At 41.3% G+C, this 24,670-nt stretch overlaps 1 pseudogene; it reads left to right on the top strand.

The window, feature by feature from the left end:
- Positions 1 to 7,825: 7,825 nt before the first annotated feature.
- Positions 7,826 to 8,963, top strand: LOC100595961 (annotated as a pseudogene).
- The last annotated feature ends 15,707 nt before the right edge of the window (positions 8,964 to 24,670 follow it).

The raw sequence follows: 24,670 nt of genomic DNA, 5'->3' as shown, positions 1-24,670 counted from the left end.
GACTCATCAGTTTTTGTCCATGCCTGACTGTCCCTTGCCCTTGTTGGGGAGGGACTTGCTTAACAAGCTGAGAGCCACTGTCTCTTTGACAGAGCACGGCTCTTTGCTGCTAAAGCTACCCGGAACGGGAGTCATTATGACCCTTACGGTCCCCCGAGAGGAGGAATGGAGACTTTTCTTCACTGAGCCGGGCCAAGAGAGAAGACCAGCTCCGGGTAAGCGGTGGCCAAGAGTAGGGGCGGAAGATAACCCTCCAGGGTTGATATGGGGAGTAATATCATCCTCTCCCCGTTGGGATATTCGGAACCATATCCCAGGGGGGTGTCCACCCTCTGTGATATTGGGAGTAATGTCATCCTCTGTTTCCTTGGATATTAGACACAATATCACAAAAAGGTGTACACCTCCTGCAATACTGGGAGTAATATCATACTCTCCTTCCCTGGATATTAGAAAACAATATCATCAGGGCTGAACACCCCCTGCGATAATGGGAGTAATATTTTCTTTTTTTTCTTCTTTTCTTTTTCTTTTTCTTTCTTTCTTTTCTTTTTTTTGAGACAGAGTTTCACTCTTGTTGCCCAGGCTGGAGTGCGATGGCATGATCTCGGCTCACTGCAACCTCTGCCTCCCGTATTCAGGTGATTCTCCTGTCTCAGCCTTCCGAGTAGGTGGGATTACAGGCATGTGCTACCACGCCCCATTCAGTTTTCTTTTTTTTTTTTTTTTTTTTGTATTTTTAGTAGAGACATTGTTTCTCCATACTGGTCAGGCTGGTCTTGAACTCCCGACCTCAGGTGATCCGCCCGCTTCAGCCTCCTAAAGTGCTGGGATTGCAGGCGTGAGCGACGGTGCCCATCCACCACTTAGCATTTTCATTTTACATTTGTTGAAGTCACAGATCTCTACACACATTGATTGCTGCTTTATTCTACACTTACATATAAATACAATGGGAAATAGAAAAGAATAAAATGGGCACAGTATCCCTAAAGTTTCACATTCCGAGACATTTTAAAAATATTTGCTTTTTAGAATTTTGTTTCAATGAAGAAACTGTGGTATACACACACTATGTGGTATTATCCAGCCTAAAAAGGCATAAAATCCTCTCCATTGCAGAAAAAATGGATGAGACTGCAGGGTCTGTATGTTAAGTGAAGTACGGCGGGCACGGAATGACAAATATTACATGTCCTCACTTAGATGTGGGAACAAAAAAGAAAATCTTGGCCAGATGTGGTGGCTCAGGTCTGTAATCCCAGCACTTTGGGAGGCCGAGTCACACGGATCACTTGAGGCCAGGAGTTGGAGACCCGCCTGGCCAGCATGGTGAAACCCCGTCTCTACTAATAACACAAACATTTAGCCGGGTGTGGTGACGCGTGCCTGTAGTCTCAGCTACTCGGAAGGCTGAGGCCCAAGAAGCGCTTGAACTCGGGAGGCGGAGGTTGCAGTGAGCCCGGATTGTGCCTGTTTACTCCAACCTGGGCAACAGAAAGAGACTCCATCACACACCTACACACAAAGGGAATCTCAGGAAGGTGGAGAGTACAAAGGGGGTTAGCAGACGCTGGGAAGAAAAGGGGTGGGATGGGAAATGAAGAGAAGTGGATAATCGGGTCCCAAAATACAGAAAGATGGAATCGGTGAGTTCTAGTGTTTGACAGTACAGTATGAAAATTTGAGTTCACAAGAATTTCTTGTCTATTTCCAGATGCTTTGGTAAGAAGCTTCCTAACTTTCTCATTATGCTGGTTTTGAAGCTCTTCTCCTTCTGCTCTTGAAATCATGCTGGTTTTTTGTTTTTTGTTTTGAGATGGAGTTTCGCTCTTGTTGCCCAGGCTGGAGCGTAATGGTGCAATCTTGGCTCACCGCAACCTCTGCCTCCTGGGTTCAAGTGATTCTCCTGCCTCCACCTCCCGAGTAGGTGGGATTACAGGCATGCACCAGCACGCCCAGCTAATGTTGTATTTGTTGTAGAGACGGGGGTTTCTCCCTGTCGGTCAGGCTGGTCTTGAACTCCTGACCTCAGGTGACCCGCCCGCCTCGGCCTCCCAAAGTGCTGGGATTACAGGCGCGAGCGACTGCGCCCGGCCCATGCTGTATCCTTATCTGTTGTCGCTTGTTTGTTTGTTTTTGAGCCCAGAAATAACTTCTCACCTCTATGTTCAAATGATTTTTCACATGAGTGCTAAGAAAGCTCATTGGTGGAAAGGCAGCCTTTTCAAGAAATGGTGTTGGAGAAACTTGATTTCCACATGCAGAAGAATGAAGGTGGACCCTATGTCACACCAGGTGCAAAACTTAACACAAACTGGACCAAAGACCTGACCCCAAGTGCTAAAAGTATCATATGCCTAAAAGAAAACATTGGCCACACTTTCATGACGTCAGATTGGGCAACGCTTTCTGGGATATGACACCAAAAGCATAGGCAACAAAAGAAAATTACATTCCTTGGATTCCATCTAAATGACAGACACTTTTGTGCAGCAAAAAACACTGTGAACTGAGTAAAAAGATAACCCATGGATTAGGAAAAATATTTGCAAATCATATCTCTGAAAAGAGGCTGATATCCGTCGTATATCAAGAACAGCTAGAACTAAACAATGAGAAACCCAAAGCATCCCATTAACAATGGTCAGAAGACTCGAGTAGACGTGTCCCTAAAGGAGATACAGCAATGGCCAATAAGCATCTAAAATGATGTTCAAAATCACTAATCGTAGGGAAGCGCAAATCAAATCAAGAATGTGACACCACACATTAGGATGGATATGATAAACAATCAAGCATTGGTGAGACTAGAGGGAAGTAGGAATGCTTGAATATGATTGGAGGGAATGTAAAACCGTGAAGGAACAGGGAAAATAGTATGGCGTTTACGGGAAAAATCAAAAACAGAATGATCAGATGTTCCCGCAGTTGCATTTGTGGGTATCTACCAAAAAGAATTAGAAGCAAGGAATGGAAGAGAGATTTGTGCACCCATATTCATAGCAGCATTATTCACAACAGCCAAAATGTGGAAGCACCCCAAGGGTTCATGGACAGATGAATGAAAAAGCACACTGCAGTTCATTCATACAATGGAAGACTATTCAGCCTTCAAAAGGCAGGCACTTCTGGCCGGTGCAGTGGCTCACGCCTGTAATCCCAGCATCTTGGAAGACCGAGGTGGGCGGATCACCTGAGGTCAGGAGTTCAAGACCAGCCTGGCCATCTTGTTGAAACCCTGTCTCTACTGAAAATGCAAAAAATTAGCCGGGTGCGGTGGCTCAAGCCTGTCATCCCAGCACTTTCGGAGGCCGAGGCTGGTGGATCACGAGGTCAGGAGATCGAGACCATCCTGGCTAACACAGTGAAACCCCGTCTCTACTAAAAATACAAAAAATTAGCCAGGCGTGGTGGCGGGTGCCTGTAGTCCCAGCTACTTGACAGGCTGAGGCAGGAGAATGGCGTGAACCTGGGAGGCGGAGCTTGCAGTGAGCCAAGATTGTGCCACTCCACTGCAGCCTGGGCAACAGAGCAAGACTCCATCTCAAAAAAAAAAAAAAAAGACAATGCAAAAAATTAGCCCAGCGTGGTGGCGTGTGCCTATAGTCCCAGCTACTCGGGAGGCTGAGGCACAAGAATCGCTTGAACCCGGGAAGCGGAGGTTGCAGTGAGCCCAGATTGTGCCACTGCACTCCAGCCTGTGTGACAATGAGACTCCATGTAAACACAAAACAAAACAAAATGAAACAAAACCAAAAAACAAAACCAGACAGGCACTTCTGACACAGGCTGCAACATGGATGAACCTTGAAGACATTATCATCAGTGAAATAAAGAAATCCCAAAAGGATAAACATGACCAGGCTCAGTGGCTCACACCTGTAACCCCAGCGCCTTGGGAGGCTGAGGCAGGAGGATCCCCTAAGGTCAGGAGTTCGAGAGCAGCCTGGCCAATATGCTGAAAGCTCGTCTCTGTTAAAAATACAAAAATTAGCTGGGCATGGGTGCGCACGCTTGTAATCCCAGCTACTCGGGAGACTGGGACACAAGAATCGCTCGAACCCACGATGTGGAGGTTGCAGTGAGCCGAGATCACGCCACTGCACTCCAGCCTGGGCGACAGAGAAAGACTCTGTCTCCAAAAAAAAAAAACCAACAGAAAAACAAATTCAACACAGTATGATTCCACTTCTATCAAGTGCCTAGAGTAGTTAAACTCATAGAGTTGCAAATCAGAATGGTGGCCCCTGGGGTGGGCGAGAGAGAGGAATGGAGAGTTTGGTGAATGGGTGCCATTTCCATTTTGAAAGATAAAACTGTTCTGGAGATGACGGCGGTGATGGTTGCTAAACAATGTGAAGGTACTTAATGTCATTCAACTGTCAACTGAAAAATAGTGGAAATTGTCAATGTTTATACTGGCCATTCTAGATGAAATCATATATATTTACAATTTTTAGTATTGATACGTGGTATATTTTCCCATAATAAAAGATGAAAATGAAAGCAGTTGGATCTTTAGAAAGAAGAGAAAGAAGCGAAGAATACACACAAGCTTCCTCCTGATTACAGGAAGAGCCCCTAAGCTTCTATGGACACTCCCTTTTCTCTTCTTCCTGCATTCTTATGAGGAAATCTTTAGAGATTGGGGAGCTTGGGCGACTTTGGCTAATGAGGAGCTCTGTGCCTTGAGCCCCCCAGGCCATAGAATAGTCAATACTCAGTCTGTGCTTCCAGCCCTGCAGTCTGAGGTTCCAGTCCTGGGGGCTCCACACCCGTCACCTGTATCAGGAGGCTCATGTCTCACCCTGTCTTCTTGCCAGCCTTGAGGACGGAGTCTGAGCCTCCATCCTGCACCACGCAGGGAGGACCGTGGACCTGTTCTCCGCGGTCATGGCCTGGCAGAGGGGAAGGGCAGTTCAGCTGAGGGATGTTCGGGAGCCTTGCTTTGTTTCCTCATCCTCAGGACAAACAGGACAGTGCGGTGGGCAGATGGGAGGAGACCGAGGTGCAACCTGTCAGCTCAGCAGACTGTGGAGTTTCTGTTCTTGCTTGTGGTGGGGGGGGTCTCAGAAATCTTATTCAAACTTTTGCCTTCCTCCCCCACTAGTTGTCCTTTTCATAGACACCTCACCCAAGATAGCAGGGAATGAGTCCCTCTAAACTATTCCCTAAGAACAACAAAGATGATGAAGGTGATGATGAGGATAAAGAGGATGAAGACAGACACCAGGGCATCATGAACCCTTACTGAGGGCTTCCTAAAGGCCAGGCTCTGAGCTCTGTGCTCTATGCAGCTTGTTTCATTTCATCTGCGTAGTTTCCCAGTTATGAGTGCACATTTCATGATGATTTTACGGACTAGAGAAGGAGCAACGCATTTTCATAGGACTTGTACCAGATCATGAAGTCAAAAAGGGTGAAGTCCAATTTGAACCAGGCAGTCTAAGTCCGGACACATGGCATTTGGCCAATCCTCTCCCTGCATCCAACCTGCCCTCTCAAATCCTTGTCACTCAGGCCGATGCCCCTGCTCACTGTGCCCTTCCCTTTGGGGGTTCCTTGTAGACCACAGCTAGACCAGTGGGTGCCACAGTCACTGTGTCAAGTAGAGAAAGGGCAGCTGAGATCACATCAAAGGTTCCAGAAAGAATGGGCACAGGATCATTTGGGACGCATCCCTCCCTTGCCCCTGTTCCTGGCTCTCCTTACAGCTCTCGACTGCCTCAAAGGAGTCATCGATTCGGAGTTTGGCTTCTATTCCTACTGAGGAAGCTGGAAAGCATTTCAAAAAATGCTCCTCAGACGTGCCCGTGGTTAAGACCTCTGAGCTCTGCTTACAACTTTTGGAAGCTGGGCGCGGTGGCTCACGCCTGTAATCCCAGCACTTTGGGAGGCTGAGGCAGGCGAATCACAAGGTCAGGTGTTCGAGACCAGCCTGGACAACACGGGGAAACCCCGTCTCTACTAAAAATAGAAAAAAAGGAGCCGGGCGTAGTGGCGGGCGCCTGTCCTCTCAGCTGCTCGGCAGGCTGAGGCAGGAGAATAGCTTGAACCTGGGATGCGGAGGTTGCAGTGAGCCGAGATCACTCCACTGCACTCCAGCCTGGGCCACAGAACGAGACTCCATCTCAAAAAAGCAAAAACAAAAACAAAACCCAAACCACAACTTTTTGAGAGTTGGAAGACCATGAAGTAGAGTACCCGGGACTTAGAGTCTGGCCATGAATTTGGAATACCACCCTTTCTACTTCTCTGTATGGCAGGCGGTGAGATGTCCATCCTCTTGAGACTCAGCACTCTCATCTGAGCTGATTTCTAGGTGATCTAATGGAAGCGAGCGATGATGAAACCGATCGTGGGTGCCCGCTGTATGATCTCTCTGTGATGGATGCGGAAAGTCAAGGCAAAGTGAATCTTCCATACATTCGTTACTATTTTAAGCTTCAACTCCATACAGTTCAATGGAAATATCCCCTGACCTGAAGTTCCGGTTTCCTTGCATTCCAGACAGGAAATTTTTTTTTTTTTTTTTTTGAGACGAGTCTCGCTCTGTCGCCCAGGCTGGATGCAGTGGCCATCTCGGCTCACGCAGCTCCGCTTCCCGGTCACGCCATTCTCCTGCTTCAGCCTCTCCGTAGCTGGACTACAGGCCCCCCACCCGGCTAATTTTTTTTTTTTAGTAGAGGGGTTTCACTGTTAGCCAGATGTCTCGATCTCCTACTCTGATCCCCCCTTGCCTCCAAAGTGCTGGATTACAGCGTGAGCCCCGTGCCCCCAGACGGACATTTTCTTTTGTCCTTATCTCAGTAAGTACTGAGTATTGTGAGAGGAACAAGTGAGTCTCTTTTGTTTCTGATTCCCCAGAGCCTGTATCTTGCTTGGCACAGAAGAGGTAGCAAAAGTCAAAATCTATGTTAATTCTTGAATTGACACTTCCTTGGTTCACAACAATTGGCTGTCATCAGTGTGACTTCGACTTACTTGATTCTTTTTGTTTTTTGTTTTTTGAGACGGAGTTTTGCTCCCGTTGCCCAGGCTGGAGTGCAGTGTTGTGATCTCGGCTCACCGTAGCCTCTGCCTCCCAGGTTCAAGCAATTCTCCTGCCTCAGCCTCCCGAGTAGCTGAGATTACAGGCATGCACCACTACGCCCGTCTAATTTTGTATTCTTAGTAGAGACGGGGTTTCCCCATGCTGAGGCTGGTCTTGAACTCCTGACCTCAGGTGATCCGCCCACCTCAGCCTCCCAAAGTGCTGGGATTACAGGCATGAGCCACCGTGCCCCGCCCGGTCTCAGCTGCTATACAGTGTTTATAAATGTTCTAAATCAAGGGAATTTGTATCAATCTAGTAGAATAAAATAAAGTATTTGAGTTCTTAATTTCCTTTAATTAGGATAACCTTTTTTTTCAAGTGAAGAGAACGGTTTTGTTACGTATTTTTCTTTGGACAAGATAGGCTGTATTTTCTAGCAGTTACGCATTTGTTATATATGATGATCTGGTTCTTGAAACATTCTTGAATCTAGTGTCTCTAAGGCAGGCGTGTACAGCAAGAAGTGAGGAACACAGAAATCAATGATGAAAGCATTAGAAGACAACTGAGTTTGTCAGAACTGCAAAATATTGCTGAGCGTGGATTGCTCTGAAATCTGAAAACATTACTTGTGAATTGCTTCTATCCAAAATGCAGACACAATGCCGGGTGTTGGTTTACTTGTTTCCCATTTTTCAACCCCCTTTTCTAGGCAAAAGGTGTCCAAACCATGCAGACCCACAGAATCTAACCGATGTCTCTAGATTCCTCCTCCTAGAACTCTCAAGGGATCCAGAACTGCAGCCGATCCTCGCCGGGCTGTTCCTGTCCATGTGCCTGGTCACGGTCCTGGGGAACCTGCTCATCATCCTGGCCATCAGGCTGACTCCCACCTCCACACCCCCATGTACTTCTTCCTCTCCAACCTGTCCTCGCCTGACATGGGTTTCACCTCCACCACGGTCCCCAAGATGATTGTGGACATCCAATCTCACAGCAGAGTCATCTCCTAGGCAGGCTGCCTGACTCAGATGTCTCTGTTTGCCATTTTTCGAGGCATGGAAGAGAGACACGCTCCTGAGTGTGATGGCCTATGACCGGTTTGTAGCCATCTGTCACCCTCTATATCATTCGGCCATCATGAACCCGTGTTTCTGTGGCTTCCTAGTTTGGTTGTCTTTTTTTTTTTTTTTTCTTCTCAGTCTTTTAGACTCCCAGCTGCACAACTTGATTGCCTTGCTAACGACCTGCTTCAAGGGTGCGGAAATTCCTAATTTCTTCTGTGACCCTTCTCAACTCCCCCATCTTGCATGTTGTGACACCTTCACCAATAACATAATCATGTATTTTCCTGCTGCCGTATTTGGGTTCCTTCCCATCTCGGGGACCCTTTCCTCTTACTATAAAATGGTTTCCTCCATTCTGAGGCTTTCATCGTCAGGTGGGAAGTATAAAGCCTTCTCCACCTGTGGGTCTCACCTGTCAGTTGTTTGCTGAGTTTATGGAAGAGGCGTTGGAGGGTACCTCAGTTCAGATGTGTCCTCTTCCCCCAGAAAGGTTGCAGTGGCCTCAGTGATGTACACGGTGGTCACCCCCATGCTGAACCCCTTCGTCGACAGCCTGAGAAACAGGGATATTAAAGGTGTCCTGCAGCGGCCACACGGCAGCACGGTCCAATCTCCATATCTTTTTATCTGTTCCATTCCTTTTGTAGTGTGGGTTAAAAAAGGCAGTCAGGTCAAATAAGAATGATAACACAGGGTGAACACCCACTGTGACATTAGGAGTAATACCTCCTTAGGATATAAAAAACACTGTCACAGAGTATACACACAAGGGGTACACCCACTGTGATATTAGAAGCAATATCTCCCTATAATATGAAGAAAAATATCACAGGGTGTGCACACTGTGTGATCTTAGGAGTAATCTTTTACCCTGGATATTACGACTAACACACATGGGGTACACGCACTGTGATATCAGTTGTATCTCCCTAGGATATTATGAATCGTATCACAGGGCATACACTCTGTGTGTACATCCACTGTGATATTTGAAGTCATATCTCTCTATGACATTACAAATAATATCAAAGGGTGCACACTCCTGTGACATATTTGGAGTAACATCCTCCTAGGGTATTACAGATAACGTCACAAGGTGAACACCTTCTGTGACATTTTGTACACCCTTTGTGACATTGAAAGAAACATCCCCCTAGGATATTATGAAGAATGACACAGGCGGTGTACACACATTGTGAAATTAGTAGTGAACTCCTGCAAGGATATTACGAATTTTATGACAGGGTCTACACGCCCTGTGACATTAGTAGTGACGTTTTCCCAGAATATTATTAAGAATATTAAAGGGTGTACAGGAACTGTGTCTTACGACTAACATTTCCAGAAAATATTACACGTAGTATCACGTGCGTACACCCCGTGTGACATTAGGAGTAACCTCCCACAAAACTATAACGAAATATTTCACAAGGTGTACACCCTCTGTGACATTAAAAGTAATATTTCCCTAGAATTTGACGATAATATCACAGAGTGTACACCCTCTGTGATATGAGGAGTGACATCTTCTAAGGATAATACGAGGAATTTCACAAGGTGTAGAAACCCTGTGACATAAGGAGTGACATCCCCCTAGCATACGATGAATAATATTAAAGGGAACATAGCCCGTGTGGCAATCAAAGTAACTTCCCCTTAGGAGACTGAGAATAACACCCCACGGTGTACACACATTATGATATTCTTATTATTGTCCCGCTAGGATATTGTGAATAATATCACAGTGTGCAGAGTCCTATGACATGAAGATGAACATTCCCCTACATTACGGATATAGCAGGGTGTGTACCCCCTGTGACTTTAGTAGTGGCATCTTCCCAGAATACGGAAAATCATGTCCCAGGGTGTCAACCAAGTGTGGCAGTAGAGAAAACATCCCAGGAGTAAAGGATTAACAGGGCGCCGCCCGCGATGGGGGGAGTAATATCACCCCCCTCTCCCCCCCTGGATATTACGAGCCACATCGCAGGGGGGCGAGGGCGCCCCGCGGTACTAAGAGCCAGGAGGGGAGAGGGGCTGGCTCTTACTCGCCGTATCGCAGGAGGTGTCTACAGCCCCTGCGATCTTGGGAGTGATATCATCCTCTCCCCCTGAATAGAAGAAACAATATCACAGGAGGATGTACACCCCCTGTGATATTGGAAGTAACATCATTTTCTCCCCTTAGAGATATTGGGAACAATATCAGAGTGGGTGTGGACAGCCCCTGCGACATTGCCGCCACTATCTTCCTCTCCCTCCCAGGATAGAAGGAACAATGTCACAAGCGGGTGTACACCCCCTGCGATATTCGGGGTATTATCTTCCTCTCCTCCGCTGCCTATTAGGAACAATGTCACAGAAGGGGTGTACACCCCCTGCTCTACTGGGAGTGATAGCATCCTCTCGGTCCCTGGATATTAGGAACAATATCCCTAGGGAATGTACACCTCTTGCAATATTCAGACTAATATCATCCCCTCGCCCCCTGGATATTAGGATCAATATCACAGGGGTGGTGGGCACCCCCGACGAAATTGGATGAAATATCGTCCTCTCCACCTTTGGATGTTAGGGACAGTATCACGGGGGAGGTCTCCGCCCCCTGCGATATTGGGAGTCCTATCATCCGCTCCCAACCAGGATATTAGAAACAAGATGACCGTAGGGATGGATATCCCACCGCGATATTTTCAATAATGTCACCCTCTACCCCCTGGCTACTAGGAGTCACATCATAGAGGGGTGTACACTGTCTGCGATACTGGGAGTCATATCCTCTCCCCCAAGGATATCGGGAACAGTTTTATTAATTACTAATATTAATAAATATAATAACAATTAATAGTAATCATCGATATTAATAATTACAGTAGAGAGAGTAAAGCTTAATACGGATTAAAAATATTAATGATTACTATTAATAGCAATATCACTATTAATTATAAAATAATGATATCAGTAATGAATGTTACCGAAATCAATCATAAGTGATGTTGGTAATAAAACAATGATAAATATTAATATTAATAACTAATATTAAAAATGACATTAATAGTAATAATTGATTTTAATCATCCATAATCCTCTTTAAAATAATCATTAATGATTAATAACTTTATATACTATGAATTAATATTACCATTGATAATTATTGAGACTGATGTTTAATAATTCACAATATTATGACTCCTAATACCGCAGGAGGTGTACACCTGCCTGTGATATTGTTCCTAATATCCAGGGATGGAGAGCATGATATTAGTTTTAATATCGCAGTAGGTGTACACTCACCCTGTGACACTGATCCTAATATCCAATGGGTAGAGTATGACATGACTGCAACATAGCAATGAATGTACAGCCACCCGGTGATATTGCTCCTAACATTCACGGAAGAAGCGTATGACTTTACTCCCAATATCGCAGGGAGTGTCCACCCCTTCTGTGATATTGTTCCTAGTATCCCAAGGGGGAGAGGATGATAATAATTCCAGCATCGCAGGCTGTGTTCACCCACTCTGTGATATTGTTATTAATATCCTGAAAGGGAGAGGATGATGTTACTCCCCATAATAGATAGATATTATTCCCCATAATAGGGCAGGAGGTGTACATCCACCCTGTGATATTCCTCCTAATATTCAGAGGCCGAGAGGTTGATATTACCCCCAATATCGCAGGAAGTGTACAAGCCCGTGTGAGATGGTCCTTAATAATATTCCAAGGCGGAGGGGGTGATATGACTACATGTATCGCAGAAAGTGTACACCCCCCAGGGATATGGTTCCCATGCTCCTGGACGGAAGGGGCTGATATAACTTTAAATATCACAGAAGGTGGACACGCCCCCACTGAAATTGCTTCTAATTGCAACGTGGGAGCGGAGGACGTGACACCCAATATCGCAGGGAGTAGAAACACCCTTGTGATACTGTTCTTAATCTTCAGGGAGGAAGAGGATGATATTACTCAAATACAGACGGGTGTACGTCCTCTGTACAAAGCCGGTGAACACCTGTCTGTGCAATAGTTGATAATTTCCAGAGGGGGAGATGATATTACTCACAATATGGTAAACAGGCTGTGAGTCCACCGCGGGTCCTAAGAGCCAGGGGGGCAGAGGGGCTGGCTCTCAGTCCCCGCCTCGCGGGGGGCGCCTCGCCCCCCTGCCTCTCCCGCCCTGCATATTACGAAAAATATCACAGAGTGGGTGTACACCTCCTGCGATATGGGGGGTAATATCATCTTGTCTTCTTTTGGATAGTAGGAACAATATCACACGGGTTTGTACACTTTCTGTGATATTGGGAGTAATATCAACCTCTCTGCCTTGGAATATTAAGAACAATGTCACAGAATGGATGTACACCCCCTGCGATATTGGGAGTAATAGCAGCCTCTCCTCTCCTTGGATGTTCGGAATCATGTCCCAGGGTGGCTGTACACCTCCTGCTGTATGCACCCTCTTTGTAATCTTTTATCCCTCGCCCCCCTCCCTATTAAATAATAGACAAAAAATAATGGGTTTAGAATAAATGAGTTCAAACAAATTGTCAAACATATGTGGGAAAATTGGAATCAGTTTCTGAGGAAAAGCAAAAAACTCAACAGAAATGCTCATAAAGCATCATCCCTTCATGGCTAGAGCTGCCAGGACACCAGAACACCAAAATCAGCTAGGGAAATTTTGTAGAAGTCCTAGATGTACTAATTGTTCTGTGAATACACAGAGATGTAATTGTAACTGTTACCTGCATGTAGAGTAAAGATGAGAAGGCATTGGTCATGGTGGCAGCTACCTCAGGAGTTACAAGGCAGACGTGGTTCCAGGACAGTATGTGTCAGGGCAGAGGGGTCCTCGGAGGCTATTAGAAGCTGGTCATGGCACAGACATTGTAAGTCAGATGGTCTCATTACTTTCGATGACGAAACCAAAATTGCTTTTGCATCAGCCTAATACAACGGCCTGGCAAGAGCACAGGAAAAGTCCCTGTGGTGTTAGATGGAGACCTCTGATGCAGCACAATTCCTTCATCCCCTTCTCCAAAACCCCCTCTTCCAATTCCACTGAAGAGAAAATCTGATGGAAGTCTGGTGTAAGCAGGCTCAGATATATCTACCACTATAGATAGTAGAGGTGACTCACAAATCCAAGCCTATCAAATACATCACTAACAAATTACATGTTTAATTTTTTTTTGAAATTAGGGATCATGATATGAAAGTTATCAGAATCAAAACTGTCACTAATGTTTAAAAGGAAAAGAAAAAACCTGGACAAATAGATTCAGAGAAGGCCTTGAAGAGAGGGTTCTCATGCTTCTAGGCCTGATAACAAAAACTATCACAAAATACCACAAAAACCACAACCTTGCACAAAGGCCATAGCAACCTTACACAAAATACACTTCTGTGAGGACATCTATCCAGCAACCACCTGCCCAACCTTCAACTGACATCGACCTTGTTGTTGATCTGTATAGTTGAAGATAACTATATCGAAACAATTACATAAGCCTCTTCATTTTTCCTTTATTTGTTTCTACTCCCCCATGCTTCCAGGTTGATCGTTTTTCTTTTAAAGACCTTGTCTTCCTTCACCATTTGAATCTACATAGTTTCTTTTGTCAGGCATGTTCCCATTGCAATGTCCTCCTCCCTAAGGTGTGTCTTTTTCCATCAGAGAGCCTTTCTCTGTTTTCTAGGTTTACAATGAGAAGGGCTCTAAAGCATTTTTGTAAAATTTTTACTGTCTTCCTAGGAACAAATCACTGACTTACAGTATTGATATTGACTTATTTACATTTCTGGGGATGAGGAATTAAAGATTTCACAAATTTTCTTCTTGAGAAGATCCAAGTTTTCACGTGAGCAAAACTGAATATGTAAATTGATATGTAAATTATGCTGCAGATAATATAGTCAAATGTTTACTTGTATTTAATTTGTTACACATGAATATTGCATATGTGAGATAATATACTAAGAAATTATCACATTTAATGAAATGCTTTAATCAAATTCCCGATTGAATTTTTGATATCAATATCTTTTTCATTGTTTAATCCATCTTTAGAGTGAACAGGGCTGTCTAGGCCAAAGTCCTCACTTCTATCTACATTGTCTGAGTTACAGAACTTTTTGAATTTATTATGTTGTCACAGGAAGTTTCCTATTGCTTGTTTAAAGGAGTCTCTCTCAATATGATGCAGAATCCAAAAGCCCTGAAAGGCGTATATCCTGAGTTTCTGTTACCGGAGCCAAAGGTTGCCAATTTCTTGTAGATCCTGCTACAGTTAAACTTCATTTAAGTAATCATTAAAAGCTGCATTTATTCCCTCACTTGAAATTGTGATTTCACACTATTAGGACTAATTCTCTAAGTCTTTGCTAAGTAATGTTCCTCCTTTTCTTGTAGCTTGACTCTGATGATCTCTATATGCAACATCAATTGACATAAAGTACATTCAGGGCAAGAGAGTTTCCTTAAATATTACTTCGTTATTCAAAATAATCACAAAAGCACTCATCATAGGAAAACTTGTGAGGATTCATATATAGGGAAATACTTTTTCTGAGGCATAATTCTGTAAAGAAATTCACCTTAATTTGAATATAGATGGGAAAATATCCTTGTTCACTAGTAGTCTATATTCACTGTTTTCTTCCCTCATAGACCAGCCAGTTCACTATTATTCTCCAAATGATGTGAGCCTCTGTAGAGTCTAGGCTATCTGCATACCTAATTTTCCCACAAATTACTGTTTTGAATTGCACTGAATTCAATTCAAGGGGATGTCATTTATAAACAGTGCAAATATATACTGCACAAGGGATCTTAGAAATCATATGCATGGTTTGATCCATAAGCTCATATGAGCGTGCAATGTCAACTTTTTTCATGTTTTTTTAAACCCACTTAAATTCTATTTTAAGCCACCATCTGTCTGTGCTCTTAGGGCAGTTAGCCTTAAATCATTTTAAGATGCTCCCCTCTAAGTACTGTGATAGTGATAGAGATGTCACCAGTCAGGTGTCCTAGGAAACCGACTCGGAGTTGGAGATTTGCATGCAAGGAAGTTGAAATGGATATTCCCAACACCTGCGAAGAGTGAAAGCAATAGGATTGGGCAGAGCAGGAAGCTGGCTGGAATGCAATCACTATCATGGCCGCAGCCCGCTCTACGGGGATCTTGGTGAGTTTACCTAATGAGCTCAAATTGGAGCAAGCAAGCCAGGCCATTATATTTCTGTACCGAGCAGTTCTCGGATGTGGGATGCCTTGAGAAGGGACATGAACTTGGGTGAAGGAACTTTACTGTGCTGTGAGTGTTGTTGCCAGGAGTCAGCTGTCAACACTCCCAGGAGACGGGGAATTATGCTTTAGTCACTGAGGTGGCACCTAGTGCCAGACCACAGCCTTGTTAAACAGAGCCAGAATTTGGAGGATGGATGGTGGGTTTAACATTTGGGGCTTGACATCTTGTCCCCACAAGCTGCTGCTGGCCTATTCCTTGTCCATTTCTGTGTGGCCTGTTTAGGCCCACTGGCTTCCTGCTTCTTCTTTACCATATCTGGAATGCAAAAATCTACTCGTAATTTGGCCCATGGTCCCTTCTGCTTAGACATATCCTTGTAGCTTTTTTTTTAAAGATGACTATGCCTTCTAGAATATTTCTAAGAAACTGCCTAAGTCACCACTGCTACCAAGAGGCCTTTGCTTTTTCCTCTTCTTAACTATGGGAAAGGAAGGTAGGAGTGTAGGGAGTATTTTCTAACCTGGAAAAAACTCATTTTACCCTATATAATTTTTGTTAGCGAATTCCTTCTTTGCACTTACTCCACAATCTTTCCAAATTCTCCCAAATGCTCAAGCTTTTAAAAAACAAAAGACAGAAATGATAGCAGGTTATTATTTTTTCCACCAAACCTTTTCTTTCTATTCCTTTACGTCAATGAGCTTAGAATAACTGCTCCTGGAACTGGGAAAGGGACTTGGGAAAGAAAGAAAAAAAAAGCTCTCAAAGTTTAACATCACAAAACATTATAGTCACTGTTATTTTTATATTTATTTATTTATTTATTTATTTATTTTTTGAGATGGAATCTTGTTCTGCCACCAGGCTGGAGTGCAGTGGTGCAATCTCAGCTCACTGCAACCTCCGCGTCTTGGGTTCAAGCGATTCTCCTGCCTCAGCCTTCTGAGTAGCTGGGACTACAGGCGCCGCCACCACACCCAGCTAATTTTTGTATTTTTAGTAGAGATGGGTTTCACCGTGTTAGCCAGGATGGTCTCGATCTCCTGATCTTGTGATCCACCCGCCTCGGCCTCCCAAGGTGCTGGGATTACAGGCGTGAGCCACCGCGCGTGGCCTTGTTTTGTAATTTTTACATCATATATCCCCTGCGTTAGACCAAGAGCTTGTAAAAGCCAGAAGACATACACCATTTGTAGTTCAATTAGAGATGTTTACTGATAAAACTGATTCTTCAATCTGAGGGTGGTATTTGTAGTTACAGTAATGTAGATGACAATCTAAGTTATGTTCTATAAACTGTGTCACTGACATCTCAATCTACAGCTAACTTTAATTTTTTAAAAGCAGAGGAGTGGGTTGTATAGGTTTAGAAATACATCCATCAAGCTAGTTAAGTGAGATGGATTCAAACCTTCAACTCACTGGAATATTTACCAAATTGACTATTCATTCTCTAAAGGAGCCATATAAACAAGGTACTTTCTAAAATTCAAAATTATGTAAGGTTTTATTTCCTTTTTATGCTGTTATGAATTGGATTGTAGAGGTTATAAGGTGAAAGATTACTTTTACAGTAAAACATACAACACATTGTCACAAGAGGGCAGCCTTTGAACATGAATTGCTTCTCAGGCATCCTTGAAATTTTGAGAGTTACTTTAATTCACACAACTAAATAATAAAACACTACAGAGGATCTAAGAAGATACTTTGACTTATGCATATTGTTACTTTTTTATTACTGCTAGTGGAAGATGTAATCTATAAGGAAGGCAAGGGCTGAATTTGTTTTATGTAAAAAGACAAATTTCTTTGGGTTGTAGCTTTCAAACATCAAGATAGTAGGTCAATGTCTAAATGAGTGTATCAAAGTTCTCACACCAGCACATGTAAATCCACCTCTTATCTACCCAAAATCCTAACCAAGCAAAGGCAAGGTGGAAGAACCAGACAAATGTAAGTGCCTAGGATACATAAATGCCACTGGATTTTATGTTTTTAATTTTCAACCTCCCAAGTTTCACTAAGAGACATGTTATTTGGAGAGGTTGCTAAAGTGTAATTGCATGATGTCTCTGTGTACGGTTGGTCTGGACCTCTCTCTGTCCAGTGGTTGCCCTCAACTGGTTAGAGCCACTTCTCTAAAGATCATGCTTATGTCCCTGGAGCAGTCCACAGCACTATCAATGTCTGACCTCCCCTTGTTCCAATTAAGATTTCTGTACTTACTGAATTGGAAAACATACAGGTGTTTTCTGCCTGGTCACTTGTGGTTTTACAACACTCTCCCCCTCCCCACCACTGCCCCAGGTGATTTTGATGCCAGCCAAGTGTGAGAACTACTGGCAGCTGCTGGCAGAGAGCAACAAAGGCCCAAACCCTCTGCGTGATTTCAAGACCCGTATCTGCTTTTCAGCTGTATGTCCTTCTCCTTCTCACAGCTGAGCCCACGCCTCCTCCCTCAGCACTTGCAGGCTATGCTTTCCAGCCTGTGTCCAGGATCAGTCCTGACGTAAGGCACGTGGGGTTTAAGGAGTTCTCTCTTCAGTCTTGTTTCCGCACCATCTCTGACAGTTATATTCTAGTTGTAATCATGGGGCTTCCTCCTTTTGTTTCCAGTCCCATGCTCGTTTTCTCTATCACATTCTACCTTGTAATAACCTAAATCTTCTGGTGGGCAAGCTTCTTCCTCAATCCAATTTGTGTTTATGAGTTCCTGCTTTGGGGATTGGCTTAGTAATCCAGGTATTGCTACTGCCTTGAATGCGGAGACTGCATCCTTCTGTCTGGATTTCTTGAGTTTCTGGATCGTAAACCTTATTAGGGCCCCTTTTTCCTAGAATTGGAGCCTCTACTTTGTTCTTGCTACTTTAGTTCACCCAGAAAGCGCGATCTCTGCCTAAATTTCAAAGTGTTGGCTAGTTTAAATATCCTTTTGTGAGACTTTTGTCTTCCTGAGGGGTGATTTTTTCATCTTACATACAATTGCTAATCCTTTTATCTTGAATGTAATTGAAATAGTTTAATCTGTGTTACCAGCAACAAGAACCCCTTTTATGAGATGGAGAAGGCAGGTCAGTCTCATAACATGTGTCCCCCTCTGTGTGTTGAATTTATGTCAGAGCCAGGCTCTTTCCTACCTGATGTCTCTCACCAAATTCCAGTGTTTATGTCCTAGGAGGTGCCCAATAATTCTAGAGTTGATACAAGCTGTAATTTTAGAGAAATTCAATTAAGTTGCTTAATTTAAGCAAAGTTGCTTAAATTAAGCAACTTAATTGAATTTCTCTAAAATTAAGCCCAAAGCAAGTAGAATTAGATTATATACAACCTAATCAACTTTTTTTTTTTTTTTTTCTGAGGATGACCAAGATTTGGGCTTCAGTGACAACAGTTGTCCCCTGAATATTTATACTCAAAATCTGGAATCACCAGTACAATGTTGAATAGAGGTGACGAACACACACATCCTTTTCTTGTCCTAATCTATGTGGTTTAAACATTTACGCTTTCACCATTAAATATAATATTGTTTATATGTTTTGTTGTGGATGCTTTCCATCACTTCGAGAAAATTTCTTTTTCTAGCTTGCTGAGAGTTTTTTCTTTTTTTAATCAGCAATAGATATTTCTCCAAATGAAATATCCAAATGACCAACAGGTACATGAAAAAAATGCTCAGCATCACTAATCATCAGGGAAATGCAAATCAAAACCACAGAGATATTGCCTCAAGCCTGTTAGAATGATCTTATTAAAAGAAAAAGATAATGAGTGTTAACAATGGGGAGAAATTGGAACACTTGTACAGTGTTTCTGGGAATGTAAAACTGTGCAGCCTCTATGGAAAGCAGTACGGTGGCTCCTCAAATAAATTAAGAAAGTAGAACTACTATATGATCTGGCAATCTCACTTCAGGTTATTTATCTGAAAGGATTGAAATTGGGATGATTCTCTGATTCTCAGGCTCATTGCAGCATTATTTACACTAATCAAAATGTGGGAATAAGGTTAATGTCTATTGGCAGATGAATAGATAAAGAAAATGTGGTATATTCATGGAACGGAGTATTATTCAGCTTTAAAAACAGAAAGCCCTGCAATATGCAACATGGATGAACCTAGAGGACATTAATGCTAAGTAAAGGAAATCAGTCACAGAAGGACAAACTGTGTGATTCCACGTGTATAAAGTATCTAAGATAGCCAAATTCATTAGAATCACAGATTAGAATGGTGATAGCTCTTTAAGCTGAAATCAGTTTTGCATTCCTGGGTTTTGTAGTTTTGGTATCAGAATTCTGACTCATAAAACAAGTTTGGAATTTCCCCCTTCTTTATTTCTGAAATAATTTAAACATTTTATTTTTTTTAAATGTTTGAAAGAATTCACCAGCAAAACTCTTTGGATCTGGAGTTTGCTTATTTTTTTATTTTCTTTAGTTTTATGTTTTTATGTGCAAGTATTTGACAATTAATTACTTTAATAAATGTCAATTCATATGTTCCATTTAATCTTGTGAATTTTTTTATATTTTTTTCAAGGAATTCACCCTTTCATCCAAGTAATGAAAATTGGTATAAAATGTTTCACAATATTCCATTATCTGTTAATGTCTCTTGTGTCTACAACTGTAAATCTCATTAATCCCTGATATTTATAATTTGCGTTTTCTTTCTTTCTCACAGAACTAACTTTTGGCCATGTTAATTTTCTCCTGTGTCTGTTTTCTGTCTCATTGATTTCTAATTTCTGTTTTATTTCCTTTCTTCTACTTGTTTTGGACTTAATTTGCTCTCTTGTTTTAGATTTTCTTTTTAAGGTAGAAAATTAGTTCACTTGTTTTGAACTTCTCTTTTTTAGAATAAGATTTATACAAAAACTTTACTCTGGGTCTGCTTAACTTTATCCCACACATTTTGATATAGTATATTTTTATTTGTATTCAGTTCAATGTATTTTAAGGTGTTTCTCATGATTTCTTCCTTGAGCTAAAGGGCATTTTAAGGTGTATTTAAATCTTCCAGTAGTGTAGACTTTCCTGGGTAGCTTGTTTTTACCCATTTCAACTCATTTTCATTATGGTCAGAAAGCATACTTTCTATGATTACAGTGTTTTGAAACTTCTTGAGGGATATTTTGTGGTCTATAGTCTATTGATAAATGTTTCACGTGTAGCATAATAGAACATATATTCTATCGTCTTGGTCAATATTGATTAGGTCAAGCTGTTGTCAAAATTATTTTATCTTAACTTTCTTTAGTTATTCTATCAGTTAGCAATACAGCATTATGTCTTCATAAGTACTTGACATTTTATCATTATGAAATAGCTTTCTGTTGTAATATTGCTTGTTTGGAGGTCTACTTTTTCTTCTATTAATATAGCCACATAAGATTTCTTATGCTTGTTGTTTCCATGGTATACTTGGAAATTATTTTACTCTCAGCTTATCTATACCATAATATTTGGCATGCATCTCTTATAGGTACTTTTATTAATGTCTATTGGCAGATGAATAAAGATAATGTGGTATATTCATACAACAGAATATACCGATGGACAATCTGTGTTTTATTTGGAGTATTTAAATTACATTTGAAATAATTATTGATAAGGTTGGATTTAAGCCTACTATTTTGCTTTTTTTTTCTTTTTTTTTTTTTGTTTTTTTTTAGACGGAGTCTCGCTCTGTCGCCCAGGCTGGAGTGCAGGGGCGCGATCTCAGCTCACTGCAAGCTCCGCCTCCGGGTTCACGCCATTCTCCTGCCTCAGCCTCTCCGAGTAGCTGGGACTACAGGGCCGCCACCACGCCGGCTAATTTTTGATTTTTAGTGAGACGGGTTTCACCGTGTTAGCCAGGATGGTCTCATCTCCTGACCTCGTGATCGCCCGCCTCGGCCTCCCAAAGGCTGGGATTACAGGCTGAGCCACCGCCCGGCCTCTTTTGCTCTTATGTTCTATTTGTTCCATCATTTTTTGCTCCTCTGTTCTTTCTTTCATGCCTTTTTATATTAACTGAACAATATTCGGCGTTCCATTTTAATTCCTTTATTGGCATTTTAGAAGAATGTCTTCATATGATGTGGTGGTTCTCTAGGGATTATAATCAGCATCCTGGGCTTATCGCAGTCCACTTACTGTTAACAGTCAACGTTTTCATGTAACATAAAAAATGTTGCAGCAAAATTGTTGCGTTTAGTCTCCTGTCAGAGCTATTAATTTAGAATAGTTTACATACATTATCAACAGTACACTTAATTTTTTATTTAAACCATCAGTTGTTTGTTATAAAACTAAAAGAAAAAAGCCTTAGTTTTTCATGTTGATGCACTTGCCATTCCTAGAGCTTCTCCTTGCTTCCTGTAGTTCAGAATTTCCATCTGTTGTTATATTTCTTTAGCCTGAAAAATTTCCGTTTGCATTTCTTGTATTTAGCTCTGCTAATGACAAATGTTCGAAGCTTTCTTTTATCTGAATAAATCTTTATTTTCTCAAGAATTACTTTTTCTAGTTATAGAATTTGGAGTTGACAGGTTTTTTTTTAGTTTGAAGATGTGGTTTCATTGCTTTTTAAACTGTCATTTCTGATGACAGGTCATCTGTCTATTTGTTTCCATGTATGTACATTATTTTTCTCCCTCCCTGTAGCTACTTTCAAGATTTACTCTTTTTTTGCCCAGTGGTTTGACTATGGTATGTCTGCATTTGGTTCTTTATTTTTATTCTGTTCTTTGAGTTTCTTAAACCTGTAAGTTGATATATGCTGACAATTAGGAAAACTTTTGGTCTTTACTTTTTCAAATAGCTTTTTCTGTCTCATTTTCTCCTTCTCTACTCTTTCTAGGACTCCAATTATATTAGTTCTAGACTGGCCCTATTTTTATTATTTTTCTTCCTCTGTATTCTTAACTGTATTGGGAAATTGTTCTTGATCTGTTTTTAAGTGCACTGATAGTTTTTTCTGCCATCTTTAATTTGCTGGTATGTGCATATGATGTCATTTTTATATAAGATATTCTGTCCCTCAGTTCTAAAATTTGTCCCATTATTTCTTTATCGTTTTTACTTCTCTGTTGAGATTCTCCATATATTCACTCTTATGACCATCTATTCCTTAAATCCTTGAATATGCTTACAATAGCTTATTTTAAATTTCTTATCTTCTAATCCCAGCATGTGGGCCATTTCAATGTCTTAATCCATTGTTTACTTTTTTTCTTATGCGTCATATTTTCCTGGTTCTATGTCTAGACAGGTTAAATTATATGTTAGATTATGTGGATGATATTTTGTAGAGATAGGTTCTTTTATTTTCCTTTGAAGAGTGACTCTTTTGTCATATTAGTCTTCTTTGTGTAGTCAAACACCAAACTTTTACTCCTGAGCTATATGCAATGGTTGAAATATCTGCTCTGTACTAGCAATTTAGCTGTTGTTTTCTGCTGGATTCTATGGAGTCTCTTTTTATCAATGTGAAATGTAGCAGCCGTCATATATCTGAATGAAGTTTAAGTGCTGATTTTAGATTTTTACTCTGTGACATTCTCCTCTGTGACTTTCACTTGTGTGAGATTTCCTCCCATGTCACTCAAATTTCCCAGTTCTTCTTTTCTGTCAGCCTGGAACTCTGTGCTCTTATTCCTCAAGCTAGTAGAACTCACTGCTTTACTCGTAGACATCCAATTTTGCACAGACCAGGGAGTGTCATCAGGTGTGAAGCTGCATTGATGCAAATTTAAATCATTGCAATTTTTCTTTATTCAATGGTTAAAAACTTCATCAGTGGTCAAATATTCTACTATTTCTGCCTATTTTCTGTTTCTTATTACCATCAAATGTGTATTTATTTTTTTAGAGTTTATAGTTTTTTTTCCCTGCATTTGAGTTAGACATGAGCTACTACCACATTTTGTAATTCAAACTTTTTGTCTAACAGTGTTTTAAAAAACTCTTTATTTGGAGGGAATTCTCAAATTTCTAAATACTCTACAAACATTAGGATTGGGGCTCAAATTCCCAGTTTCCCTTGTAGCCAGATGTGCGTATGAAACATGGCCTCAGCTAATTAAGCATACCCACATATTTGAAAGTAAGAAAAGTGTTAAGAGGAACTATAGATATCATTTTAGTTGATGCAAGGATGGAAAAAAAATAACCAACTTTCACTGGTGAACTTTGTCTTCAATTATTGTTTTCCTGTGGTAAGTGGCTAATTTTCTGGCCTAGAGGTGGAATTCGTGTGTTGGTAACAATTGATTTGATGATAACCTGCGTTCACCTTTTTTAAAATGGATAATCCACCATTGTTTCTGGTCCTGTTTTATACTTATGCAGTGTATAATCTCTCATGCAAATTTAGTTCTTTGTTTCTCAGCTTAAACTGGATTTTGATGAGCAGTTTTCACCTTCAAATGAAAGAAATGGCTTTGGTTGATGTTAGACAAAAATAACAACAAGAGGGAATTAAAGAAATACGTTTGTCACCTTGTGACATTACATAAATGAAACTTTGAAAATTCAACAATTCTGCTTTATAAGAAAATAGAAAGTTTCTACTGTTTTTCTTTATTTTCAAAGCTATATCATTAAATGAAATTTCTGCCTCATGGAAGATTTTTAGAACTATGTAACAATAACATACAGACCATCAGGAGAGAAATGAATAAAGACGGAAAGAAGTAGGCACTGTGTGGTAACGTAGATGGCGCACAGTTGTGTGCCTGGAGCCCTAATACATTTTACCATGGAATTTATACAATAAATGTTAGTTTCCTGTGAACCTGCTAATTAATATGACTTCTGCAGACATTTCATTAACCTGAACAGTTGAGGTTTCCTGTAGACAGACTGCATGTATTCTCATCTTTAACCTTTCCATAATGTTTCCTAATTAGAGATGTCACTGGTTCTCAAGAGCAAAAGAACAGCAGTAGCTTATAAAGTTACATTATTTGTTTTTTACTAATATGTGAAGTGATTTTGTCTTTCATTTCACCTCTAGAGCTAATTATGTATTCTAGGTTAACAAAAATTCCAGATCATACCATCATTAGTTTAAACTTTACAATGAACTCGTTATTTCCATTTATTACTAGCCTGCATTATAGCAATATTGAGCTAATGAATTCTCAAAATAGTTCTTGAAAGGTGAAAGAGTACCTCAAGTAAATGGTGTAATTATTTATTTATCAGAATTTTAAATTAAGTGTTCTGTTTAATCTCAAAGGGATACCAATGAAGTTAGGGCGTAAGGACTCTGGTTAACAAAATGGCAAGAATTAAAAAGGATTATTACA

This window comes from Nomascus leucogenys, unplaced genomic scaffold (assembly GCF_006542625.1).
Source record: "Nomascus leucogenys isolate Asia unplaced genomic scaffold, Asia_NLE_v1 000140F_95782_qpd_obj, whole genome shotgun sequence".
Lineage (NCBI taxonomy): Eukaryota > Metazoa > Chordata > Mammalia > Primates > Hylobatidae > Nomascus > Nomascus leucogenys.
This window is presented reverse-complemented; position numbering and strand designations above follow the sequence as displayed.